The sequence below is a fragment of the Myotis daubentonii genome, chromosome X (assembly GCF_963259705.1).
Source record: "Myotis daubentonii chromosome X, mMyoDau2.1, whole genome shotgun sequence".
NCBI classification, from domain to species: Eukaryota; Metazoa; Chordata; class Mammalia; order Chiroptera; family Vespertilionidae; genus Myotis; species Myotis daubentonii.
This window is the reverse complement of record NC_081861.1, coordinates 65,309,141-65,333,673: the sequence shown is the minus strand read 5'-3', so window position 1 is coordinate 65,333,673 and position 24,533 is coordinate 65,309,141. Positions and strand designations below refer to the sequence as shown.

At 40.3% G+C, this 24,533-nt stretch overlaps 1 non-coding gene and 1 pseudogene across 1 annotated transcript; one reads left to right on the top strand and one right to left on the bottom strand.

The window, feature by feature from the left end:
• Positions 1-15,017: 15,017 nt before the first annotated feature.
• LOC132225302 (small nucleolar RNA U3) lies at positions 15,018-15,229 on the top strand. Its single transcript, XR_009450832.1, has one exon. It is a non-coding gene; the product is annotated as a small nucleolar RNA U3 (small nucleolar RNA).
• A 2,967-nt stretch (positions 15,230-18,196) lies between these two features.
• Positions 18,197-24,533, bottom strand: part of LOC132223518 (nascent polypeptide-associated complex subunit alpha-like) — a 96,990-nt pseudogene continuing 90,653 nt past the window's right edge.

The following is a 24,533-nucleotide window of genomic DNA, read 5'->3' as shown; positions in this document are numbered from 1 at the left end:
ATAAATTGGAATTATTAATAATAACTAGTAAAAAAAAATGAAAAGGCAACTCAAAAGCAAATTTGTTTATAGAATGTGTGTGTCTTGCCTGTGCATAGAAAGAAATTCTTACAACTCAATAATAAAAAGACAAATCAATAAAGATGTTCAAAATAATTGAAAAAGCACAAACAATATATGAATACCTAATAAGTACAGGAATAGGTACTCAACATCTTTAGTTTTCAGGAAAATGAAATTAATTCTACAATAAAAGGCAAATTACTCAAATATCAGAATTATTAAACAATAAAAACAAAACATAATGACATACAAGATACTGGTGGGGATGTGGAGCAACTAAACTCTCACATATCACTGATGAGAATGTAAAATGGTTCAGCCACTTTGGGAACACTAATTTATAATATCTTACAATTTAAAACATATACCTAGCATATGATGTGGAAATTCTCCTTTTAGGAACTTACACAAAACAAATGAAAACACATGCTTAACAAAAGACTTACAAAGCATTTTAATCAAACTTTATTAACAGGAAAAACATTTGAAACAACCCAATTGTTCATCTAAAGAAGATGGAATTACAACTTTTGATATTTTTATACAATAAAATATTACTCAACTGAAACAACAAAAGAACAAATTACTAATACATGAAATAGCGTGGATATATCTCACCAACATGCTGAACAAAAGAAGGTGGGCACAAAATAGCAGATATTTTATTATTACTTTTAAATAAATTTATAGAATAGGAAAATAATTTTGGGTAACAGTGATCAGAACTGTGTTTTCCTATGAGTTAGTAAGAAGTGACTAGAAAGAACATGAAGAAAGTTTCTGGAGTTATTGAAATGTTATGTATTTTCAAAGTTTCTGTTGGTTACATGGGTACATTTGGAAAAGCTCACCAACTTACATGGTAAAATCTATTCATTTGCCAGAATATAAGTTTTACCTCAATAAGAATAAAATAAATGTTTTAAATAAAAAAGAGAGATAAGTAATATCCTGACCATGATATATAAACACAAATTGATACTTACAAGAATTCTGGGATAAAATAACCTTATTTTTTTAGTTACTAATACAATAAATATCTACACAGAATATCTACAAAGAAACAGTACTGGTCTGACTGTCACATAAAACATTAGACTGATCATTAGACTGTCCCAGTGTAGAGATAAAATGATTGCTAACCTATATTTGGTATCTAGACAAATTACCTTTCAATAGTGAGGTGAACTAAGGACATTTTCATATTTTAGTGAAAACTTTTGGAATATATTTCAGTAAGAAGAAAAATAAACTCATAGGGAAGAATGCTTGCAAAAAGCAATTATAACCAAAGAATATTGTAAAATAATTGAGTAAACTTTATTAATAGTGACTGTACATGTACATACTAAAAATAGTGACTGAGTACAAATATATTCTTTTGTTAAAGGGAGAAATAAAGTAAGACTAAAGTAATATACAGTAGCATAAAAGAGATAAGATAGAGGAAAGTTAAAGTGTGCCCTAATTCTTTATCAAGTTCAAAGAATATTAAAATACTGATCAGCCTTAACTGGTTTGGCTCATGGGTAGAGCATTGGGTTGCAGACTGAAGGGTCCTAGGTTTGATCCCATCAAGGTCATGTATCTTGGTTGAAGACTCAATCCCCAGTAGGCGATGTGCTGATCGATGTTTCTCTCTCATCGATGTTTCTCTCTATCCCTTTCCCTTCTTCTCTGTAAAAAATCAATAAAAAATATATTTAAAGTAAAAAAATACTGATCAAATGGAGATAAAAAAACCAGCAGGGTTACTCATATGTGGGATATAAAATAGAAGGAAACTACTGAATAAATAAAATAGACAAATAAAATATTTATTGACCCAGACAACAATATGGGGGCTACCAGATGTGGAGGGGGTTAGGGGAAGGAAGAAGAGGGTAAAGAGGGTCAAATGTTGATGGAAGAAGACTAAACTTTGAGTGATGAGCACATAATGATAGATGATTTATTATAATACTGTACACTTGAAATTTATATAATCTTACTAGAGGCCCAGTGCATGGATTTGTGCACCTGTGGGGTCCCTCAGCCTGGCCTGTGCCCTCTCGCAATCTGGGACCCCTCGAGGGATGTCGGAGGCCAGGCTGAGGGACCCCACCAGTGCACAAATCCATGCACCAGACCTCTACTTTGCATATAAGATATTTGGTTAATCTCTTCTCACCTTGCCCACTCCCTGCTTCCCTCTGAGATTCATCAGTCAGTTCCATGTTTCCATGCCTGTGCATTGAGCGTCTGCCCCCTGGTGGTCAGTGTGTGTCATAGCTACAGGTCAAATGGTCGCTTAAGCTTTTATATATATACTAGAGGCCCGGTGCACAAAAATTTGTGCACTCGGGGGGGAGGGGGGTCCCTCAGCCCGGCCTGTGCCCTCTTGCAGTCTGGGACCCCTCGGGAGATAATGACCTGCTGGCTTAGGCCTGCTCCCGAGTGGCAGAGGGCAGGCCCAATCCCTAGGTGCAGCCCCTGGTCGGGCTCAGAGCAGGGCTGATTGGGGAGTTGGGGCGCCGCCCCCTGTCATGCAAAGAGCAGGACGGATCAGGAGGTTGCGATGCCACCCTCAGTCACACTCAGGGTAGGGCCGATTGGGGGGGTTGGGGCTCTGCCCCCTGTCACTCACAGAGCAGGGCGCATCAGGGGGGTTGGGGCTCCGTACCCTGACATGCATAGAGCAAGGTCGATCATTGGGTTGGGGAGCTCCCCCCTGTTACTCACAGAGTAGGGCTGATAGGTGAGTTGGGGCACCGCCCCCTGTCACACACAGAGCAGGGCCGATGGGGAGGTTATGGCTCTACCCCGTCACACACAGAGCAGGGCCCGTGAGGGGGGGGGTGCTGGGGTGCCACACCCTGTCACACACAGAGCCACAGGGCGATCAGGGGGTTGGGGAGCTCCCCCCTATCAGGTACAGAGCAGGGCTGATCAGGGGGTTGGGGCGCCTTCCCCTGTCACGAACAGAGCAGGGTGGACAGGGAGGTTGTGGCCCTGCCCCCTGTCACACATAGAGACGCAGGGCAATCAGGGGGTTTGGGCACTGTCCCTTGTCACATTGATCCCAGTGCTGGAAGGCCTCACGGCTCCGCTGATCCCGGTGCTGGGAGGCATATTACCCATTTACTATATAGGATAGAGGCCTGGTGCATGGGTGGGGGCCAGCTGGTTTGCCCTGAAGGGTGTCCTGGATCAGGGTGCGGGTCCCCACTGGGTTGCCTGGCCAGTCTGGGTGAGGGGCTGAGGGCTGTTTTCAGGCTGGTGGGTGACTGAAGCTCCCAACCGCTCCTTTTTTTCTTTTTTTTTTTTTTATTCTGGGCCAGCTTTAGCTCTGAGGCTTGGCTCCAGCTCTTAGGCCTCCACTGCTGAAAGCAGGTATCTGGTTTGTTTGGGTTCTATAATCGAAACACTGTTTCAACTCCAGCTCTGATATCCCAGCTGGCTTAAATCAGGTTTCTGGGGTTTTGTTTAGCTTCTATATTTGTAACAATGTTTCAAACTGCAAGCTCAGAGGCCGGCAGCGGCAGGCAGGGAACGTTGGCGTCCTCTGTCACTGAAGCAAGCAAGCCTCATGTTTACTTCAAGCTTCCTGGTTTCTGGCCGCCATCTTGGCTGGCAGTTAATTTGCATATCGCCCTGATTAGCCAATGGGAAGGGTAGCAGAGGTACGGCTAATTACCATGTTTCTCTTTTATTAGATAGGATACTAGAGTCCTGGTGCACAAAAATTTGTGCACTGGAGGAGGTGGGTGTCCCTCAGCCCAGCTTGCCCCCTATCACATACTGGGAGCCCTCAGGGGATGTCCTACTCCTTGCTCCCTGCTCCCCTTGCGGAGTGGGCCTAAGCCACAGTCTGGCCTCCCTTTGTGGGAAGCAACTGGGCTGATCAGGGGAAGGCACCAGCCCCATCACCCCACTGTTGCAGCCACTGCCAGTCACCGCAGCCACCAAGGTGTTTTAATCAACAAGGACTCCAGTCCCTTTACCATGAAAAAAATGACAACTTTCTTTAGGCATTTTCAAGATGTGTCTTTCATAGGATATGACATTTCTTCCTTTCTTTCTTTCTTTCTTTCTTTCTTTCTTTCTTTCTTTCTTTCTTTCTTTCTTTCTTTCTTTCTTTCTTTCTTTCTTTCTTTCTTTCTTTCTCCTCACCTGAGGATATGTTTCCATTGATTTTTAGAGAATGTGGAAGAGAAAGGGAAAGACAGAGAGAAACATCAAAGTGAGAGGAACACTTTGAGTCGTTGCCTCCTGCATGAGCCCTGACCTGGGCCCAGGCCAGGGAGGAGCCTGCAACATAGGTACATGACTTTAGTCAGAATTGAACCCAGACCCAGCAGTGAGCAGGCCAAGGCATTATCCACTGAGCCAAACTAGCTAGGGCAGGATATGACATTTCTTAACCCTCCAGCAGCGGACCTTCCTTTTTTTTCTCCAGGAGTGTGATAAAAAACCCTAGATCACCTATTTGGATTCTTATTACCCAAGTTACTAAGAATATTACCAGTGGCATAGAGGGAGCTAAGCCAATGAGCAGTCAGAAAAGGTGTTTCCTCTGTAGTTCACACCAATTGCCGGCTTGGCCCCTGCCCAGGCCTAATTCCTCTGGTCGAGTCATTAGCCCTGGGCAGGGGACCTTCAGCTCCCTCAATCCTCGGCTCAGCCCCTGCTCCCCATGATCGCTGGCTCTGCCCCTGCTCCCCGCCATCGCCAGCTCCCTCCCTGCTCACCACAATCGCTGGCTCCGTCCCTGCACAGGCCTAATACCTCTGGCCAAGGCCTTAGGCCTGGGCAGGGGAACCCCAGCTCTCTGCGATCTCCTGCTCTGCCCCTGCCCAGGCCTAATGCCTGTGGCCCAGGCATTAGGCCTGGTCAGGGGACACCCATCTCCCCGTGATTGCTGACTCCGCCCCTATCCATGCCTAATACCATGTTCAGGGGACCCTCTGCTCCCCGCAATCTCAGGCTCCTCCCCTGCCCAGGCCTAACGCCTCTGGCAAAGGCATTAGGCCTGGGCAGGGGACCTCCAGGTCCCACCATCGCTGGCTCCGCCCCTGCTACCCGTGATTGCCGGCACTGCCCCTGCCAAAACCTAATGCCTCTGGCGGAGGCATTAGGCCTGGGCAGGGGACCCACAGCTCTCTTCAATCTCCTGCTCCGCCCATGCCCAGGCCTAATGCCTGTGGCCAAGGCATTAGGCCTGGGCAGGGGACCCCCAGCTCCCCACTATCGTGGGCCCCACTCCTGCTCCCCACCATCCCGGCTCCGCCCATGCCCAGACCTAATGCTCTGATTGCAGGCTGCAATAGCCTATAGCCCCTGGGTGCCTATGTATGCAAATTAACCGCCATCTTTGTTGGGGTTTAATTTGCATATCATGCTGATTAGCCAATGGGAGGCATAGCGAAGGTACAATCAATTACCCTGTTTGTCTATTATTAGATAGGATATACTAGTAGCCCAGTGCATGAAATTCATGCACATTGAAAGGGAATTAATTAGAGGAACATAATTTGGACTCACTATCTAATATCAATAATATGTTAGCGTGAGGCAGTCCACATTTCTGAAATTCAATGACATGAATTTTAGCTATTACTGTGCCAAATAAATGGGATTTACAGATATCATTTAAAAGAACATTCAGCTTAATATTAAAAACTCTGGCTACCAAGTCAGGTCTGTTTTCAACTTTGCCAGCATTGTAAATTGTTTATAATATCTGCCCATTTGGGGTTGCATGTCATGGTTATGAATAAATCAGGCTTGCCATACCTTGTTACAATTGCCATATCATCCTTATATCGCTGCTGCATATTTCTGGGACTACCCTCAGAAGATGATGGAAGTATTATCATTTTACCAATTGGCACATTGTCATTTTCAGATCTAGATTTGAGATAATCCATCAAACCACTATATTTTGCAACTCTCAACTTACATTGGTTTGCTTTGATGAAATTTATCCGATTGGTCTCTATTTTTAAATACGAATCCATGATAAAATGTCGAGTTAATTTTCCTGCATTTAAAATAAGATTGAACGTGTCCCGCACAGAGAGATGAAATCCATAATACTGCACTTGTGTAACTCGTGCCCTTACATTTTGTCTAGTATTATTGTCGATTACACTATTGTCTCTGAGTCTTAATGCAATATCTGTTGCCCAGCCTTTTTCAACAAGTGGAAAAAGAACAGGATATGTCATTGCATCTAATGTAGGAAACAGGATATTGATTTGTTTCATTTTAGTGGCATTTGGATTATTGGGATCTGGTTTATAATGAATGAGCAAGTCCTTTTCAAAAGGAGGTTCTCCATCTTCATTCCTGAATATGACAGCAACCTCGGTTACATGGGGAGAATTATATCTACCTGGGTCACTGTTATGATAGTATTTAATCACCATTGTTACCTCTGTGGGAGCAATACCTTTTGCTGCTGCTTCATATTGGGCTTCCTTTTCTACCTCATGTAGCATCTTGTATGATTTTGTTAATTCATTTATTTCATGCGTGAGGTTGTTGAGTCTTTCTGAGCAGCGCTGGTTTCCTGGCATTGCTAATCTTTTACTTGTAGCTTCGTCTGTATCCACAATATAGAGTTGAGCAAACTTCTGAGAAATACCATCGGAAGGATGTAAAGTTCCAGTACGATAATAAACTTGTCCATGTATTCTAAAACAGTATGGCCCATATTGTGATGGCGATGCAATATTTGCACCCATGGAAGCAAAAGCAAATGAATTATTTATGGAACGAATATTTCCCATGACATTTTTACTGTCAGAATCTTCATTTGTCATTAATCTTTTTAAATATGCCAGGTAATCTAGAAAATGTATATCATTTGGACAGACTTTCCCTTTGCTACAACATCGAGTAAATTTCCCATCGGATGGTTTTTCATCAGAAAAATTTAGGGCTAGGCAAAATTCACATCGAACAGTCATTCCACCACAACTATGTTCGAGGATTGCATCTTCATGTACTCCATTTTCCCTGAGAAGGCAGTTCCTACCAGTATTGGTAGTACTTGTTGATGACTGTTCTCTCAACATATTCTGTTGTCGCCACTGCCTTCTTTCAACTTCAAAGGCACGTTGGTCTTTAGACATTTTCTGTCGATGACAGCCATGTTTTTCAGCATCAGAGTGACGTTTTCCCAGTAGCTGGTGTTCAGAAACATCTTGTCGCAGGTGCCGCCTTCTTTCAAGAGCAAATGAATGCTGCTCTGCAGACACTTTCTGTCAATAACGCTGGCATCTTTTGGCTGCAAAGCTACATTGTATCAACAGTTGTTCTTTAGGCATAGTCCCACCTCTCCACTGTCACGGTCTGAGATGCAGGTGAATGAGTGTCCTGGCTATCAGGCCACTGAGAGCTGTCTGACCAATGGCTGATTCTGGCTGATTCTGTGGGGGTGGGACTTCCTCCACTCTGCTGTCAGCTTCCACAGCTGTGATCAGGAAGCTGGGGTGACAGAGGGAGCCGCACCCTCCAAGCCACCCTCTCTCTCGTTCTGCTCTATGTCCAGCTGTCTCCTGCTCTGCCAAGTCCTCCAAACCTCTTGCTCTCCACTGGCAAGGTCCCAGGAGTCCGTGGGAGTGGCTAGGCGTGGGCGGCCACTCTTCCCCAACCAGCGAAAGTCCCTGGAGCCCATTGGTGTGGCTACACCCTCGCCTCCCAGGGCCCGCGAAAGTCCCTGGAACCCACGGCCATGGCTGCCATTGCCTCCTGGGGCGCTTGAAACCTGCGTATGCAAATTAACCACCCTCTTTGTCAGATAATTTGCATAGTCACTCGGATTGGATGGTGGGCATGGCTGGTGGGCGTGGCTTGAGCATAGCAGAGGAATGGCTAATTTGCATGTTTCTCTTTTATTATGTAGGACTAGAGGCCCAGTGCACAAAAATTTGTGCACTCAGGGGGGTCCCTCAGCCCTACCTGTGCCCTCTCACAGTCTGGGACCCCTCGGAGGATGGCCACCTGCTGCCTGAGGCCCACTCCCCGGGGGATTGGGCTTAACCTGGCAGTCTGACATCCCTCTGGCAGCCCGGGAACCCTCAGGGATGTCCACTTGCCAGCATGGAGCAGGCCTAAGCTGCAGTCGGACATCCTTAACACTGCTGAGGAGGCGGGAGAGGCTCCTACCACCACCGCTATAGTGGCAGCCATCAGTCTGGCTTGTGGTTGAGCAGAGCACCCCCTGTGGGAGTGCACTGACTACCAGGGGGCAGCTCCTGCATTGAGCATCTGCCCCCTGGTGGTCAGTGTGTGTCATAGTGACCAGTCATTCCCAGTCGTTCTGCTGTTAGGGTCAATTTGCATATTACCCTTTTATTATATACAAGTGCCTGGCTATCCTGGGTGAGGGGATGATGGCTGTTTGCAGGCTGGCCACAGCCCCTTCAGGGTAGGGGTCCCCCCTGGGATGCCTAGCCAGCCTGGTTGAGGGGCTGATGGCTGTTTGCAGGCTGGCCACAGCCCCTTCAGTGTGGGGGGTCCTGCTGGGGTGACTGGCCAGTCTGGGTGAGGGGCTGAGGGCCATTTTCAGGCTGGCTAAGCCCCCCAGCGGGGACCCTCACCCCATGAGGGTGTGGCCAGCCTGAGTGAGGGGCTGATGGCTGTTTGCAGGCTGGCCACGGCCCCCAGCCACCCAAGCTCCCAGGGGAGGCTGGCTGGAAGCAGGTATCTGGTATTTATTTGTCTTCTATAATTGAAACTTTGTTGCCATGAGCAGAGGCCACAGCTGGCTCATGGCAAGCAGGAAGCTTGTCTTCCTCCATCACCCAGGCAACCAAGCCTCCTGCTTGCTCCAGCTCTGTGGCTGCTGGCAGCCATCTTGGTTGGTTTAATTTGCAAATAGTTGCTCTGATTGGCTGGTGGGCGTGGCTTGGGGAATAGCAAAAGTACGGTCAATTAGCATCTTTGTCTTTTATTAGTGTAGACAGATTAACCAAACTCACTCCAATAAATGTAATAAAAAAGATTTTTTTAATTACAACTTAAATAATAGAAATATGAGGTACAAACACTGAGAAAATAATAGTAGGAATTGGAAAGAAAGAGGGAGATATAAGCAAAATTATTTAAGGAAAATAGAAATTATTAAATATAGGAATGTGAAGATGTATATAATAAACATGGTAAATGTAAACAGAGTAGAATCACACATTAAAAGACAGAGGCACTCAAACTGGAGTTTAAAATTCAGATATATGCTAACCTATATAATAAGAGCCTAATATGCTAAGTTTCTGAGCATTCATTCAGCCGTTAGCTTGCTGCTAGTGTCCTGCCATTCGGGACTGGATGAGATGGGCCAGACATGCCTTGGATGAATCCGTGCATGGGCCGTTTCTGCCCAATCCGCGTAGGCCAGGCTGAGGGACCCCACCGGTGCACAAATTGATGCACTGGGCCTCTATTTACAATAAAAAACTTAAAATATAATAATATAGTTGAAAGGTAGAAAAAAAGGATAGTAAATATTATATATTATATATTACAATATTGAGGAGACAGAAAGAAGCTAGGTAGATAGGGGCGGAACTATAGGTAAGAAAAATGAAACCCAAGAACACAACTATGTGGAGTTTCTGGGATACCCAATCTGGACAGGGAAGGATGGGTGCGCGTAAACTTTAAAATGTATGGATCTTGCTAAGACAGACAGCGTGCAGATAACCAATCACAAGGCAGTAAGGCATATAAACCAATCCCAAGGATGTGGTTAAGACAAAATTTTTTTAAAAGATCAATCAGGAGCTGGAAAGGCTGTCTCCACCCCCAAATTAAAAGGTGTGCACTTCCTTTCACTATCTCTCTTCTCCTCAGCATGCAATGGGTTCCTGATGTTCATTCCTGTGGCGGGGGAGCACATCCCTGTGCTCACATGGCTTATGGCCATGTGGGCCTCCACACATGGACTATTAGACTTTAATTAGCTTGGCCTACTCTTGACTGGAACATGGAAAGGAAGCTCAGGACACTGGGCTGCTCCTGGAACCCCAGATATACCTTTTTCAGGACTGGCCTCTCCCAATAAACTTTGGTTCCATTAATCATTTTTGTCCATGACTTCATTCTTCAATTGTGGTGAGACAACAAACTTGGCCTGAACACTCCACATTTTGGGTCTCTCTATATGTATATATAGACAGTCCCCAACTTAGGATGCTTTGACTTACAATGTTTTACTTTACTTTCTCTGGTACTTTTCAATAACAATGGTATACTTGAATTTTTATATTTTGTGTTTCAAAACAAAGAATAAGCTCAGTCACTTTTCACAAATTAAAACAAATAAATGCAAAAGGTCGTACTTGAGCTTAGCCAAAACTTTTATTTTTTCTTTCCTGACAAGTGCCATTAACGGCTGTTTGTTTTTATGTATTAAACACACACACACACAATTATTAATGTATGGGAGATTCATTTTAAAAGAAATTTAAAAATTGGCATAACTACTTTAATCCAATAAGTAAAAAGCATAAACATTCTGTCTTTGTCACATTGCTGTTTTCCCTGCTCTGCAAAGGCATACGTTAAAAGCATCATGTTTATTCTGTCGTTCTTCTCATATCAAGTTAACCAGCACTTAAAGCTAGAGGCATGATACTCTCATCCAGGTTGTCACAAATGGCAGTATTTCATTCTTTATTGTGGCTGAGTAGTATTCCGTTTTGTATACGTACTACATCCTCCTGAGAGTATCATGCTAAGTAAAATAAGTCAGATGGAAAAGAATAAGAATATGATTTCACTCATATGTGGATATAAAACAGAAACCAACAAAGGAACAAACAAAACAAACAAACTATTAGATAGGGGCAAAGAAGGGTGGTTACCAGAGGGAAAAGGTATGGGGGGAGGACGAAGAGGGTAAAGGGTGTCAAATTTAAGGTGACAGAAGGACACTAGATTTTTTTTGGTAAACACAGAATACAATATACAGATGATGTATTATAGAATTGTATATTAAAACTTACCCCGGCTGGTGTGGCTCAGCAGTTGAGCATTGGCACATGAACCAGGAGGTCATGGTTTAATTCCCAGTCAGGACACATGTCAGGATTGCCGCCTCGATCCCCAGTGTGGCGTGCAGGAGGCAGCAGATCAATGTTTCTCTCTCATCTTTGATGTCTCTATCTCTCTATTCCTCTTCCTTCCTCTCTCTCTAAAAAAATCAATGAAAACATATTTTTTAAAAACTTATGTAATATTATTAACAGATGTCAGGTCAATAAACTTAATAAAAAAGGTTTGGTGAAAAAAGAAGTAGAGACATATTTTGAAAGTTTTTTTTTCCTTTCATTTTTACATTCAATTCACTATCAGATTCTAAAAATAAAACTATTAAAGTATTTATGGACACATTCTTTTGCTGAATTTTACTAACAAAAAGGCTTGAACTTTCAAATATGTTCAAATGAATTTATTTCAGAGATGACGATTCCATCTATTACATGTACAGGATAGATCTTGATATTTTAAAATATTGAGATATTAATATATTTCATTTTTTTCTGCTTTTTGGGGGTCTAGAAAACATCTGAACCGAAACAAGTCAGGAAATAAACCCATGATATTCTTTACTGAAAAATTAAATTAGTCCTGGCTTTGATTTCAGTAGTTACAAAAATCACAGGAGCCAAATACACATTGTGTGTCTCATTTTAAAGATTTTAAGTGATTGTGTTTGAACTGGATAATTTTAACTAGTTTGCATCATCTCTAAAACATCAAAGTGACATGTTTTCCCAGTCCTAGTTTAATTACTGTATTTTGCAGACCTGTTGATAAAGCCTAGAGGAATTCTAATTAGCTATGATTCTGCCTTGCTTTCCCTGTTGTACACTCCTCTGTTCTCAGCTTGTGGGCTCCAATACTATGTCTTGCTCAACCAAGGATGAACACAGCTGCTGGCCTTCTGGCTTACATCCAAGCTGAAAAACCTGCCAGATATTTTAACCAAAGTCTGCTAGTTCAAATCTTAGAATGAGAAGGTATAAATGTGGCTTAAAAGAGCAGGAATCTTATTTCTAGCAGTAGATTTAAATGATTTACTTTATATTTCCCTTTAAACTTAAATTAATGATTTAAAATATAGCTTCTTGATACAAACAGTAAGTAAATACAATGATATTTCCACAACTTTTGGTAATGAAATTAGGCAAAGGAAACCATTTTTAGTACTAAGTGCGGTGCATGTTTTTAGTAACTCCTCAACTAAAAATCTAAATTTCATTTCAACAATTTTTAAATTTTAATAAAATCTCAAATGAAATAGAGCAATAATTGAGAAACAAAGTCTTGAATGATAGATTAAAGCAATTATTAAGTCGATAAAACCCCTTAATGTCAAATAAGAATGCAAATGAGAGGAAAGAAAGTAGGATTTCTCATAATACTTTTTATTTCTGATATTTAAAATATTTAAAGATAGATGACCTTTTCTTAGATACATAATTAATGACAAACATCATTATACTATCATTTCTTTTACCTAGTGTTATGTTTCTTAAGAGAATATTAACTTTTATATTCCTATGAAATCTCAAACCCTGATAGACAAATTCTAGAGATAATACCACAGAAAGCATATCAATGATTTCATGCACAAATCATATTTAACAACATTTTCTTATCTGTATTTTAACTTTCAACTTTAATCAGGCACTATACTTTAATTACAAGGTACAAAAATTATACTTTATTCTTAAAATGTGTGAACATATATTTGTGTCAAAACCAGTAATCCATAAATAATATCAAATTGTCTATCTAGATTGGTCAGTGCGGTCACTGAAGTGTAAGTTTCAGATGGAGTCTTTCTTTTTTAATCTCCTATACTCAACATGCAAGCAGAGTCCACATAACTGAATTGATTGATAATAAATAATTGAGTTGATATGATAAAGAAACAATATTGGTTAATGTCTTCAATAGAACATTATATTTAGAAATTTGATTACTTATTCTTAATCAAGTCTAAGGGATACAAGTTGACTTAAATATTTTTCCTAGAATGACCATTCTGTTTTCCTGTCTTTATTGTCCTGTCATCATTAGCTCTGGATCCATTTACTTCCTACCTGTAATTTTAATTTAGCTCCTCTGAGGCACATATCAGGACTCCTGTTTACACATCTCATTGTCGGAGCATTTATTTATCCATTCAGCAAACATTTATTGAGTCACTACAATGTGCTACACACTGAGAATATAGGAGTGAACCAACAATGTTGGGGTCATGCCCCAGCAGGTCCAGAGGTTCCCAAAGGTGTGGACGGAGTTGGCGAAGAAGGAATGACACGGAGACAGCGTTCAGTTGATCAGCAGCCTAGCCAGGTTCTCTAGCCAGGATCTCCAGCCAGGTTGTATGTGTTATTGTCTTGTTACATCTGTATTTATACCAGTTGATTTTAATCCTATCAATTTCTATTCCAAAGGTTAGGGCGTTTCTTATCTCCATTCCAGGGAGTAAAGATTATGTAGCTTAAGCGTGATCGTTCTTAAAGTGATTCGCTACCCTCCTGGCACTTAGTTAAGGGGTTTTATTCCCTCCCTAACTTCAGGGAAAAATCCCTACCTGGGGAAACAACCTTTCTTGGAGAGGTGACCTTGGTTAAAACACATAGCACCAAGAAGGGGAGCAAACATATTAAGAACAGTATGCCATATACACCAGGTCCCTTGAAACATATGCTGTGCAGATGTTTCTTCCCTGCAGCGACTGTGTCAAGCAGCAAGGATGGACTGGCTTCCGGCACAAGGAGACCATTATCTCTGCTTTCATGGAGTTTTGTTATTGGATTCCTGTTGCTCTTGTACTACACTCCCAATAACTATATCTGTGCTCTGTCTCCTCCAGCTTATCTGTTTATCTATCTATCTACCTATCTACATGTTTATAAATAAGTATATATATATATATATATGTGTGTGTGTGTGTGTGTGTGTGTGTGTGTGTGTGTGTGTTAGCAAGTTTATTAATCTCAATTCTTTTTTTCTTTGCTAATACTTTGTTACAGGTCATGCTCTTATATAAGTTATGTGAACTTAGATAAAAATATTAATTATTAATTCTAATAATTTATCTGAGCTTTTAAAATGTTTTCAATGTACACAAGCATATCATAGGCATATTATACTTTCATTTCTTTCTTTCTAAACATGATCATTTTTATTTATTTATTTATTTTTGCCTTAACATAATGGGTGGTACCTCCAGAACAATATTAGATGAAAGTAGATTTAATGGGCATCTTTGTCTCATTCTAAATGCGAATGCAGTATTTTTCTTTTTCTTTTTTTTTTTTTGAACTAACTGAAACATAGTTTATTCATCTCATTAGGAGGTGCATCTCCAATGAATTTTTACTTTTTCTTTTTTTTATGTTAAAACACCAACGACATTTAAGAACTCAGAAAGTGTGAACAGATGGTGCAAACATGACACACAAACCAAAAGATTGTGTCTCCCAGCGCTGGGTCCCAGCTGCAGTTGCCCTCCCCACCCCAGCCATGGCGACCAGTCTCAAATCCACCCGCGTTTGAAAGTCAAACTCAGGACAGCCATCACAGCACGTTTCACCAATCACAGGAAGCAGCTCGATTCTAAGAAAGAAAAAGCCCGCCCTTTCCGGTAGCTCCCAGGGGCGGGGCTGCCTCACCGGAACTGAGTGGTACCTCCTGGGCTTACACAGCATAGATTGTGATTGGCTGTCGTTCAGTATTATGTTAATGAAGTGGCCTTTTTAAAAGAACTTTGGATATTTAATTTCCACCTAAGTGTTAAAATCATTGTTGAGTGATACTATCTGGAGGATTATACATACTGGAAAGCTTTCTCTTTGCCAATGGAATCAGAACTAGGGAAACTATCTCACCATGACTGTAAAGTATGCGGCTGTGGTAGACTTGGCCGAGGCAATAATGCCAATATTAAGACTATACTTCCAGGGATCATTTCTATAGTTTTTTACTAGAGAAGTTTCTCTAAATGTGTAGAGCACCTGAAACCATGAGGAGGAGATGCAGCATTCTCTCCTGAGAGTGAAGCTGGCTCTTGGTGTTGCTTCCATAACTGTCACTTGCCATTGATGATAGTTGTTCTCTTTCTTGGGAAAGAAGAGGGAGGGGATGCATTCTGAATGGTTTTTGGTTTTTTACTTGGTTAGAAAGAGTAACTTTGTCAACAGTACTGCAGTCTGCTTTTGCAGCAGTTAGCAGAATGTTGTGGATACTTTATGAGATACATACACTTGTGCCTGCTTTTTAAAAAATTACTATTGTTCAGATTATTACAGTTGTTCCTCTTTTTCCCCCCATAGCTCCCCTCTACTTGGTTCCCACCCCACCCCCTGCCCTTCCCCCCATACCCCCACTGTCCTCATCCATAGGTGTACGATTTTGGTTCAGTCTCTTCCTGCACCTCCCACACCCCTTTTCCCCCGAGAATTGTCAGTCTACTCCCTTTCTATGCCCCTATTCTGTTATATTCACCAGTTTATTCTGTTCATCACATTTTTTATTCACTTCATTTTTAGATTCACTTGTTGATAGATATGTACTTGTTCATAATTTTTATCTGTACCTTTTTCTTCGTTTTCCTCTTCTTAAAGAATACCTTTCAGCATTTCATATAATCCTGCTGTGGTGGTAATGAACTCCTTTAGCTTTTCCTTATCAGTGAAGCTCTTTATCTGACCTTCTATTCTGAATGATAGCTTTGCTGGGTAAAGTAATCTTGGTTGTAGGTTCTTGGTATTCATCACTTTGAATATTTCTTGCCACTCCCTTCTGGCCTGCATAGTTTCTGTTGAGAAATCAGCTGACAATCTTATGGGTACTCCCTTGTAGGTAACTGACTATTTTTCTCTTGCTGCTTTTAAGATTCTTTCTTTGTCTTTTTCTCTTGGCATGTTAATTATGATGTGTCTTGGTGTGATCCTCTTTGGACTCCTTTTGTTTGGGGTTCTCTGTGCTTCTTGGACTTGTAAGTCTATTTCTTTCACTAGGTAGGGGAAGTTTTCTGACATTATTTCTTCAAATAGGTTTTCAATATCTTGCTCTCTCTCTTCTTCTGGCACCCCTATAATTCAGATGTTGTTTTGCTTGAAGTTATCCCAGAGGCTCCAAAACTCTTCATATTTTTGGATTCTTTTTTTTTTTTTCCAGTTGTGTGTTTTTTACTTCTTCATACTTCAAATCTTTGACTTGATTCTTTCAATCCTCTAGTCTGCTGTTGGACCTCCGTATAATATTCTTTATTTCAGTCAGTCTATGTTTAATGTATATTTGGTCCTTTTTCATATCCTCCAGGGTCTCACTAGATTTATTGAAGGTCTCATTAAATTTATTGGTGGTTTATAGAAAATTCTTGAAAAACCTTATAACTGTGGTTTTGAACTCTATATCCAGTAGTTTGCTTTCCTCCATTTCTGTCATTTGTGACCTATTTATTTGTCTCTGCATTTTGGCTGCATCCCTGTGTTGACAGGGTGGCTATCTGTGAAAGGTGCTCTATAGGGCCCAGTAGCTCAGCCTCCCCAATTACGAGGTGGACACTTTTGGTGCACACCTTTGTGGGCTGTGTGCACAGTCTTCTTGTAGGTAAGCCTTGATTGTAGTTGTTATCACTGGGAGGAATTGACCTCCAGGCCAATTGGCTGTGAGAATCAGCTGTGTCTATGGTGGGAGAACTTCTGCACTGGGGACACCCTTATGGAGAAAGACTTGCTTCAGTGGGGCTTTGGTGCTCACTGAGTCTGCCCCCTGAATGTGTCCCTTATGGATCTGAGGAGTTGTAATCTGGATGGTTCCACTCTGACCAATGGGTACACTGGCACTTGGATCTTTAAGGAGGTGCTAATTTAGCCTCTCCCTGAGGCTACCCAGCAGGAGCTAAGGAGAAATATGCAGATTCCTCTTCTTTGTTTGGGATTTGGAGGTGCCCAGATGAGGCCCAGCTGTGAAGCAATGCAAGCTGCTGTGGGGCCTTGGGTCTTCTTTTGGATGTTCTGGGTCTCTCTGACCTAGCTGCAGTTTGTTAGGTAATTTTAGATTGCAAAGGGCCAGGGCATTCATAGGCAAAAGCCTCTGCTAGCAGCTTGGGAGGGGCAGGGTCTCAGGGAATCAACAGGGCTAAGCAAGCGGCTATGGCTGCTCCTCAGTCCTACCCTAGGAGGCCCTGGTGGGTCTCAATGTCGCAGTAATCGCTGCAAGCACCTCTGAGAGAAAGCTGCCCTCGAGTTCCACCCACTGCCAGACAGTTCAGTTTCTCCTCGTATGAGTCTGGGTCCCCAGAGACTCGCCCGAACTGGAGTTCAGAGCGGGAGCTTGAGACTCCCTCCAGATTGAAAAAGACAACCGTGTCCTCAGTTGCCAGCCCTTTCCACATGTGCCTCCGTACCTCTGCACTTTACTTCCTCACCTCCTTTGAGTCTCAGTGTGCTTTTCTCTTTCCTTCTAGTTGTAGAATTTCCACTCAGCCAGCCTTACTGTGGTTCTGGATGATGTCCGTTTTGTCTTTCAGTTGTATTTTTGAAGTGGTTGTGTGAGGCAGCAATTTTCAGTGTTTACCTATGCCGCCATCTTGGTTTCTCCCCAATGCAGTATTTTTCATCATTTCACAATATGGTATGTTGTTTGCTGTAGGATGATTTGTAGATACCTCTTAATATTAGATGAAGAAAGTTCCCTTCTATTTCTAGTTTAAATATATATATTTTTTCTAAACAGATGCTGGATTTTATCAAATGCATTTTCTGCACTTGTTAAAGTGATAACATTTTTTTTCTATTTCTTTCTCTTAATGTAGTAAAATATATAGTGATTTTCAATTGTTAACACTTTTTATTCCAGAAATAAAGTGAATTAGCTTGAATATATTAGCCTTTTTTGTTTTGCTAAGATTTTATTTATAATTTCTGCATTTACCATTATCTATCCCTTAAATGTTTAGTAGATTTAACAATTAAATCCATCTTGGTCTGGAGTTTCTTTTTCCAAAGGATTTTGATGACCGATTTAATGTTTTTAGTAGCTATTTATGTTTTTCCTTATGCTATTTTTTTTTCACCTCACAAGAAGCCATTAATGATAGAAGCATTACAAATTTCAAACCAAGCTTCAGTAATTCTTCTAAAACACCAAAAAAAGGTCCTGGTTTTTACATGGTTACATTGCTAATTTCATAGTAGCATTTACAATATTATTACTGTTGTTCTTCTGTGCTTGGACTGCCTTTGCTCTTGACACATTTCTTGTGACATGAACAATTCTATGACCTTAACTTGCACACACCTGCTTCATCAATCTCTTCCTCTTCACTCTCCTCTTGTACAGTTGGAGCCTGTGTTTTATTGAATGATTGAGACAGCTTCACCTTGAACTTTGAATATCTCAGCAGCTTCTAGCTGTGATTGCTGAGGTAAATCCTTTACCTTGGCTTCCCCAAAAACTAGGTAGGTATTTGAAGCTGGCTTCTTGTAGACATCTGGTTTTGTGATGACAAAGAGGATATTCTTAGATTTCTATATAGCGACCCTAATAACACCTGTAACCTGTTGAAGAGTCAGTTAGGACATAGCCTTCTGTGCCTTCTTTTCACTCGGGCTCTGTTTTGTTTCACTGACAGGTTCTTCATTGATGTCAGCTGCTGCCACCAGCTGGGCTTGCTGTGTGGAATCTTGTGCCTGGAGCTCTGGTACTGATTCATGCTGTCAGATTCCGTTCCAGACCCTGCCCAGCCTGAGGCTGTGGCAACTCCTGCTTGGTGGCAGGGATGGTTTCTGTGGTTTCACCACATCTTTTGTGCAGGGAACTGGGAACCAAAATGGTGGCAGAAAGAATCTTATGCTACTTTTATTAGAAAATTTTCTGTTATTCATACTTTAAATTGTATGGCATAGTAGTGCATAATAATATCTGAAAAACATTCTCATGCATATACATCTTTTAGTAATATCCCCTCTTTTAATCAGAGATTTGTTTCTTGTGACTTTACACCTTTTTCACCCTTTTTAGCTATAGGTGTATTGATATTATTTTAAAGAACTGGCTAAGTTGACCCTCTGTTTTTATTTTTCTTCTTCTTCATTATATCTTCTAATGTCTTTATTTTGTGTGCTTACTTTGCTGCTTTTCTCTAATGTTTTAGATGTTTGCTAGCTCACTGATTTTTTTTAGCCTTTCTTCTTTTGAATAATGTGAAGAGGTAACATGATATAACTGAGACTGCTATTTTTAAACAATATTTGTTTACTAGATTGATCATTGGCTGGCATCTGAGAATTTGACTTGTACACAGTATCCTACACTAGCATAAAATTTATTCTAAATAATTAAAGTGGTTCACTATGCCTACAAAATTTTAACATGCTGCAGTGTATACATATGCCAAATTTTAATGTTGTACACCTGAAACATAATTTTAGAAACCAATGATACCTCAATAAAAAATTATTTAGCCCTAGCCTGTTTGGTTCAGTGGATAGAGCATTTGTCCAGGGACTGAAGGGTTGTGGGTTCAATTCCTATCCAGGGCATGAACCTTGGTTGCAGTCTCAATCCCAGGCCCATTCAGGGCTTGTGTGGAAGGCAACAAATCAATGTGTCTCTCTTACATCAATGTTTCCCCCTCTCTATCTCTCCCCTTCCCTTCCACTCTCTAAAAATCAAAGGAAAAATACCCTCAGGTGAGGATTAACAAAAATAAAATAATAATAAAAGCTATTTAGATTATAAAAATAACCCCAAATCTTCTCTCTCTCCCTTTTTAAAAATAAAAACAATGTGCTTCATATTGAACACATATGCTAGATAATATGAGCCAACATGAATGAACATGAATTAAACACCCTGAAACCCACAACTAACATCATACTCAATGGTGAAAAGCTGAAAGTGTTTCCTCTAAATCAGGAATAAGACAGAGATGCCCACTCTCACCACTTTTATTTAACACTAGAGGGCCCAGTGCATGAAAATTCATGCACTGGAGGGGGGGATCCTTCAGCCCAGCCTGACCCCTCTCACAGTCTGGGAGCATTCAGGGGCAGGAGGTGACTCGGCAATCAGGGGAAGGCGACACCCCCATCACACCTCTGCTGCTGCCACTGCCGGCAGCACAAGCCTCAGCCAACACTGGTTACCTGAGCCTCAGGCATCCCTGGGCAGCTGGGCAGTCACCATCAGTGGCTTGCCTGTGCTTGGGCTGGCCCTGGGCGGCTGGGAAGCCTACATCCAAGACTTGCCTGTACCTTGGGCTGGCCCTGGACAGCTGGGCAGCTGCCATCCGAGGCTTGTCTGCACCTCAGGCTGGCCATGGGAGGCTGGGAGGCTGAGGGGACTGGGGAACTGCAGAGGCAGGCGTGCAGAGCGGCTGGACCTGCCTGGGGGTGGGCCCAGCCATGCCCCGTGCCTGCCGTCCTGGGGGGGCTGTGGGAGCCACCATCTTTGAGGGTGTGGCAGTCAATTAGCACATTCCCTCTTTATTGGCTGTGGGTGTCATCATTTCGTAAGGGAGTGACAGTTAATTAACATTCTTTCTTTATTAGTTAGGATAGATGTCCTAGCTGGATCAATCAGAAAATAAAAGAGGCATTAAAATTGGAAAAAAGTAAAACTGTCTCTATTTGCACAAGACATGTTATATATAGAACCTCTAAATAATCCACTAAAAACTGAGAAATAATTTGAAAAATTCAGTAAAGTTATGGAATAAAAGATAAATCAATATATAAAATCACTTGCATTTCTACACACTAACAACTAATTGTTAGAAAAAGAAATTAAGAAAACAATTCCATTTACAATTGCATTGAAAAGAAAAAAATATCTAGGAATAAACTTAATGAAGGAGGTGAGGCATCTGTACACAAAGACAATAAGAAATTGGGGCAAACATTTGTCAAAGGCACAAATAAATTAAAAAATATTCCATGCTCATGGATTTTAAGAATCAATATTGTGAAAATTTCCATACTGCCCAAAGCAATCCACAGATTCAATTCAATTCATTTCCTATCCAAATGGCAATGGCAATTCTATTTTTAATAGAAAAAGCAATCTTAAAATTTATATAAACTACAAAAGATTTCAAATAGCCAAATCAATTTTGAGAAAGAACAAAGTTGAAGGTATCACACTTCTTGATTGGAAACTAAATTACAAAACTATAGTAATTCAAATAACATGGTATTGGCATAATAACAAACACATAGAATCATTAACAAAACAAAAAGTCAACCTATTGAATGAGAGATGTTTGCAACTGATATGTCCAATAAGGGGTTAATATTCAAAATGTGTAAGAAACTCATACAACTTAGCACCAAAAAAATTAAAAATCCAATTAAGAAATGGACAGAGGTTCTGAAAAGACACTTCTCCAAAGAGGACATATAGATGGCCAACAGACATATAAAAAGATGTTCAATATCATTAATCATCACAGAAATGCAAATTAAAGCCACAGTGAAATATCACTTCAGTGATTTCTAGGCTTTATTTTATTAAGTAAAGGACTGAGAAAGAAACTCAATAGTAGATTAATACTCTTTTCAACTTTGCTCAGGACAAGTTTTTCAATAAGTAGTAGAAAAGTTATATAAAGACAGAACTGAATCATAAGTGCAGTTGTATTCTACACAAGTGGCAGATAAAAAAAATCTAGACAAAAACCAAGCAACAGAAAATAAAACATTTATCATAAAGAGTAGCTTCAGCTTCAAACCTCAGGTGAATAAATGAAATTCAACTAAAATCTATAATAATAAAAGTGTAATATGCTAATTAGACTGACGGCTGAACGACCTTCTGGATGACCTTCTGGATGAAGCCAGGGCTGTGAGGGCCGAGCCCCTTGCATGAATTTCATGCATTGAGCCTCTAGTATAAAGATAAATAGGTAAAGTAAAACACTGCACATAATGAAACACATTTGGTTAAAATTACATTTTTTAATGAATAAGCCCTCTAAGGGAAACTTTGTGTTATTATATGAAAAATTAGCAAGACTCAGGCAAATATTTTTATGGGAAACATAGAAGAAATAATTAAAATTAAATGATAATGTTAAGGAGTTATCAATGCTTAAGGAATAGGAGAGAAAATAAGGCAGGAAATACAAATAGAAAATCAGTATAAAATGAGAGTGCAGTTAGTAACAGCAGCAGAGAAGAGTAAATGAATTTCAAAAAGTCAATGTTTTCCAGTTTTCAGCTTAACCTGAGAAAATATTCTATTGCTGAATTAGACAGTTTAAGAATTAAAAACAAGCTTTATTTTCCTGTTTAGCAAATATTTGGATTAAGTTAGATTGGGAACCAGCATGTTCTTATCTACTCTGCTTTTCTACACATATCCGTCTTTGAAATGCCCTCTTAACTCATCCCAAACCCATTTGGTAGACCAGGGTAACTACTATTCAGCCTAGAAGATTCATTTCACGTTTCTTACCTCTTTCCCCTTCCTCTCATTGTTTGATCTCCCCAGCCCTATGTAAATACCTCTACCAGCAACATATTGTAAATGATCTGTTTTTATATCTGAGTCATTCACTAAACTACAAAACAGTGTGTAAGAGGGAGAATGTGTAATGATTTTGGAGGAACCACAACTAAGTAACTCTTGCTGACACATAGTTCTAAAAAATATTTTTTAAATAACATTTAAATTCTTTAGTGCACATTTTATTATTTTTGATGAAACTTGTGTTACAACAAAGAAAAAATTACACAGAATAGCTATTATAGAAGAAGAAGAAGAAGAAAAAATATTTTGTCCAAGTTATCAATTCACTCAAGTCTTGCATATTTAACTGAACAACTCTTCGGCTGCTTCATTTTCCACACGTGACCCAATTCATTGCTAAAACTTCTGCTTAAATACAGTCTTTGGAACAAACTGTGAATTCAATTATATTTTCACTTATTTTCCAGATATGCCTGTATTTATCAATATAGTAGGTAATATTTTTATTCCTTTTTTGTTTGCTTGAAATGTCAGACAGGTTTAGCCAAAAGATAATTTGATTAAATCATCCTTGCCTAATTGTTGCACATGGGAGCTTTGAGCTCAACATTTCAGAAAAAGATGATAAGCCCTCATTTGTACATTTTCTTCACATAAGAAAATACAGAATCTAAAACCCCTAAATCTGTATTCTTCATTTTAAAAAAATATTATATCTTACTACCTCATAATTCCCAATCAAGATACCATTGACAGAGGCATTACTTCTAATTAGTATATCATTTTATGTAGCAAAAGATAAAATATCCGCCCTGGTTGAGTATTGTCCTGTGCATCAAGGGGTCACTGGTTCCATTCCCAGTTGGGGCACATGCACTGGTTTCAATCTCAATCCCCAGTAGATCAATGTTTCTCTCTCACTCTCCATCCCTCTCTCAAATCAACAAAAGCATATTATATTAAAAACGATAAAGTATTAGAATTGTAAGACTGCTTTTCTTTTACAAATAACTCTAATACCCTTTATGATTTGTAATCGAACCATGTATATAAAGCCAAATAGTGCCTCTTTGTAAACTCTCTAGGATACTTTTACAAAGTGCTGCATCAAGTCCATTAATATTAATGAGTCACATGAGTAAATTCCTGTACATTGCTCTTAAAAATCGCTTCACTTCATGTAGTTGAGAATGATTTCTTTCAATCATCTTTCTTCCTGGAAGAAAGCTGCTATTAATAGCAACACCCACTGTTGCCAAACATCAATGCTCTATTCTGAGCAGTGACTACTGGAAAGACAAGTGCCTGCTGTGTCACTAAATTCTCATGGCTTGGGGGATATGTATTTCAATACTCAGCTGATCATGCTTCACTTGGTTATATAGGGATCAATACAGTATAATGAACTTATTTCATTATAATGGATGTTTATTAGAAAGTTTATCAGAAGTTTATTGTTAAACAATATATTTTTCATTCTGTCCTGAAAAGAGCTGGAGACAAATGAAAACTGATGCTCAGTCGTTCCCAGTAATTTAGCAAGAAAAGAGTTACCTTTGAAGCTACCAGAGTAGGTTGTATCTATAATTTCCAACATTTCCTACTCATTAATTCCTGTATATTTGAATATGTTCTTTGTATAAGGGATTTGGAAATTTAGGTAGGTTTTGCTTTTGAATCAGAGGTATTAAAGTAGTGAGGGGGAGAAGTTCGTACTGGATGAGTGTTATGAAGTAAATGTCTGTGTGTTCTCAGAAAATTATATGTGGAAGCTCTCAGCTCCAATGTGACTGTATTGAGAGACAGGGTCTTTGAGGAGATGATAAAGGTTAAATGAGGTCATAAGGGTGTGTCCATAATTCAAATAGGGCTAGTTACCTAATAATAAGAAGAAGACATGCCGAACTCTCCCTCTGCCATGTGAGGATACAACCAGAATGCAGCTATCTGCAAACGGAGAAAAGAGTACTCACAAACAATAA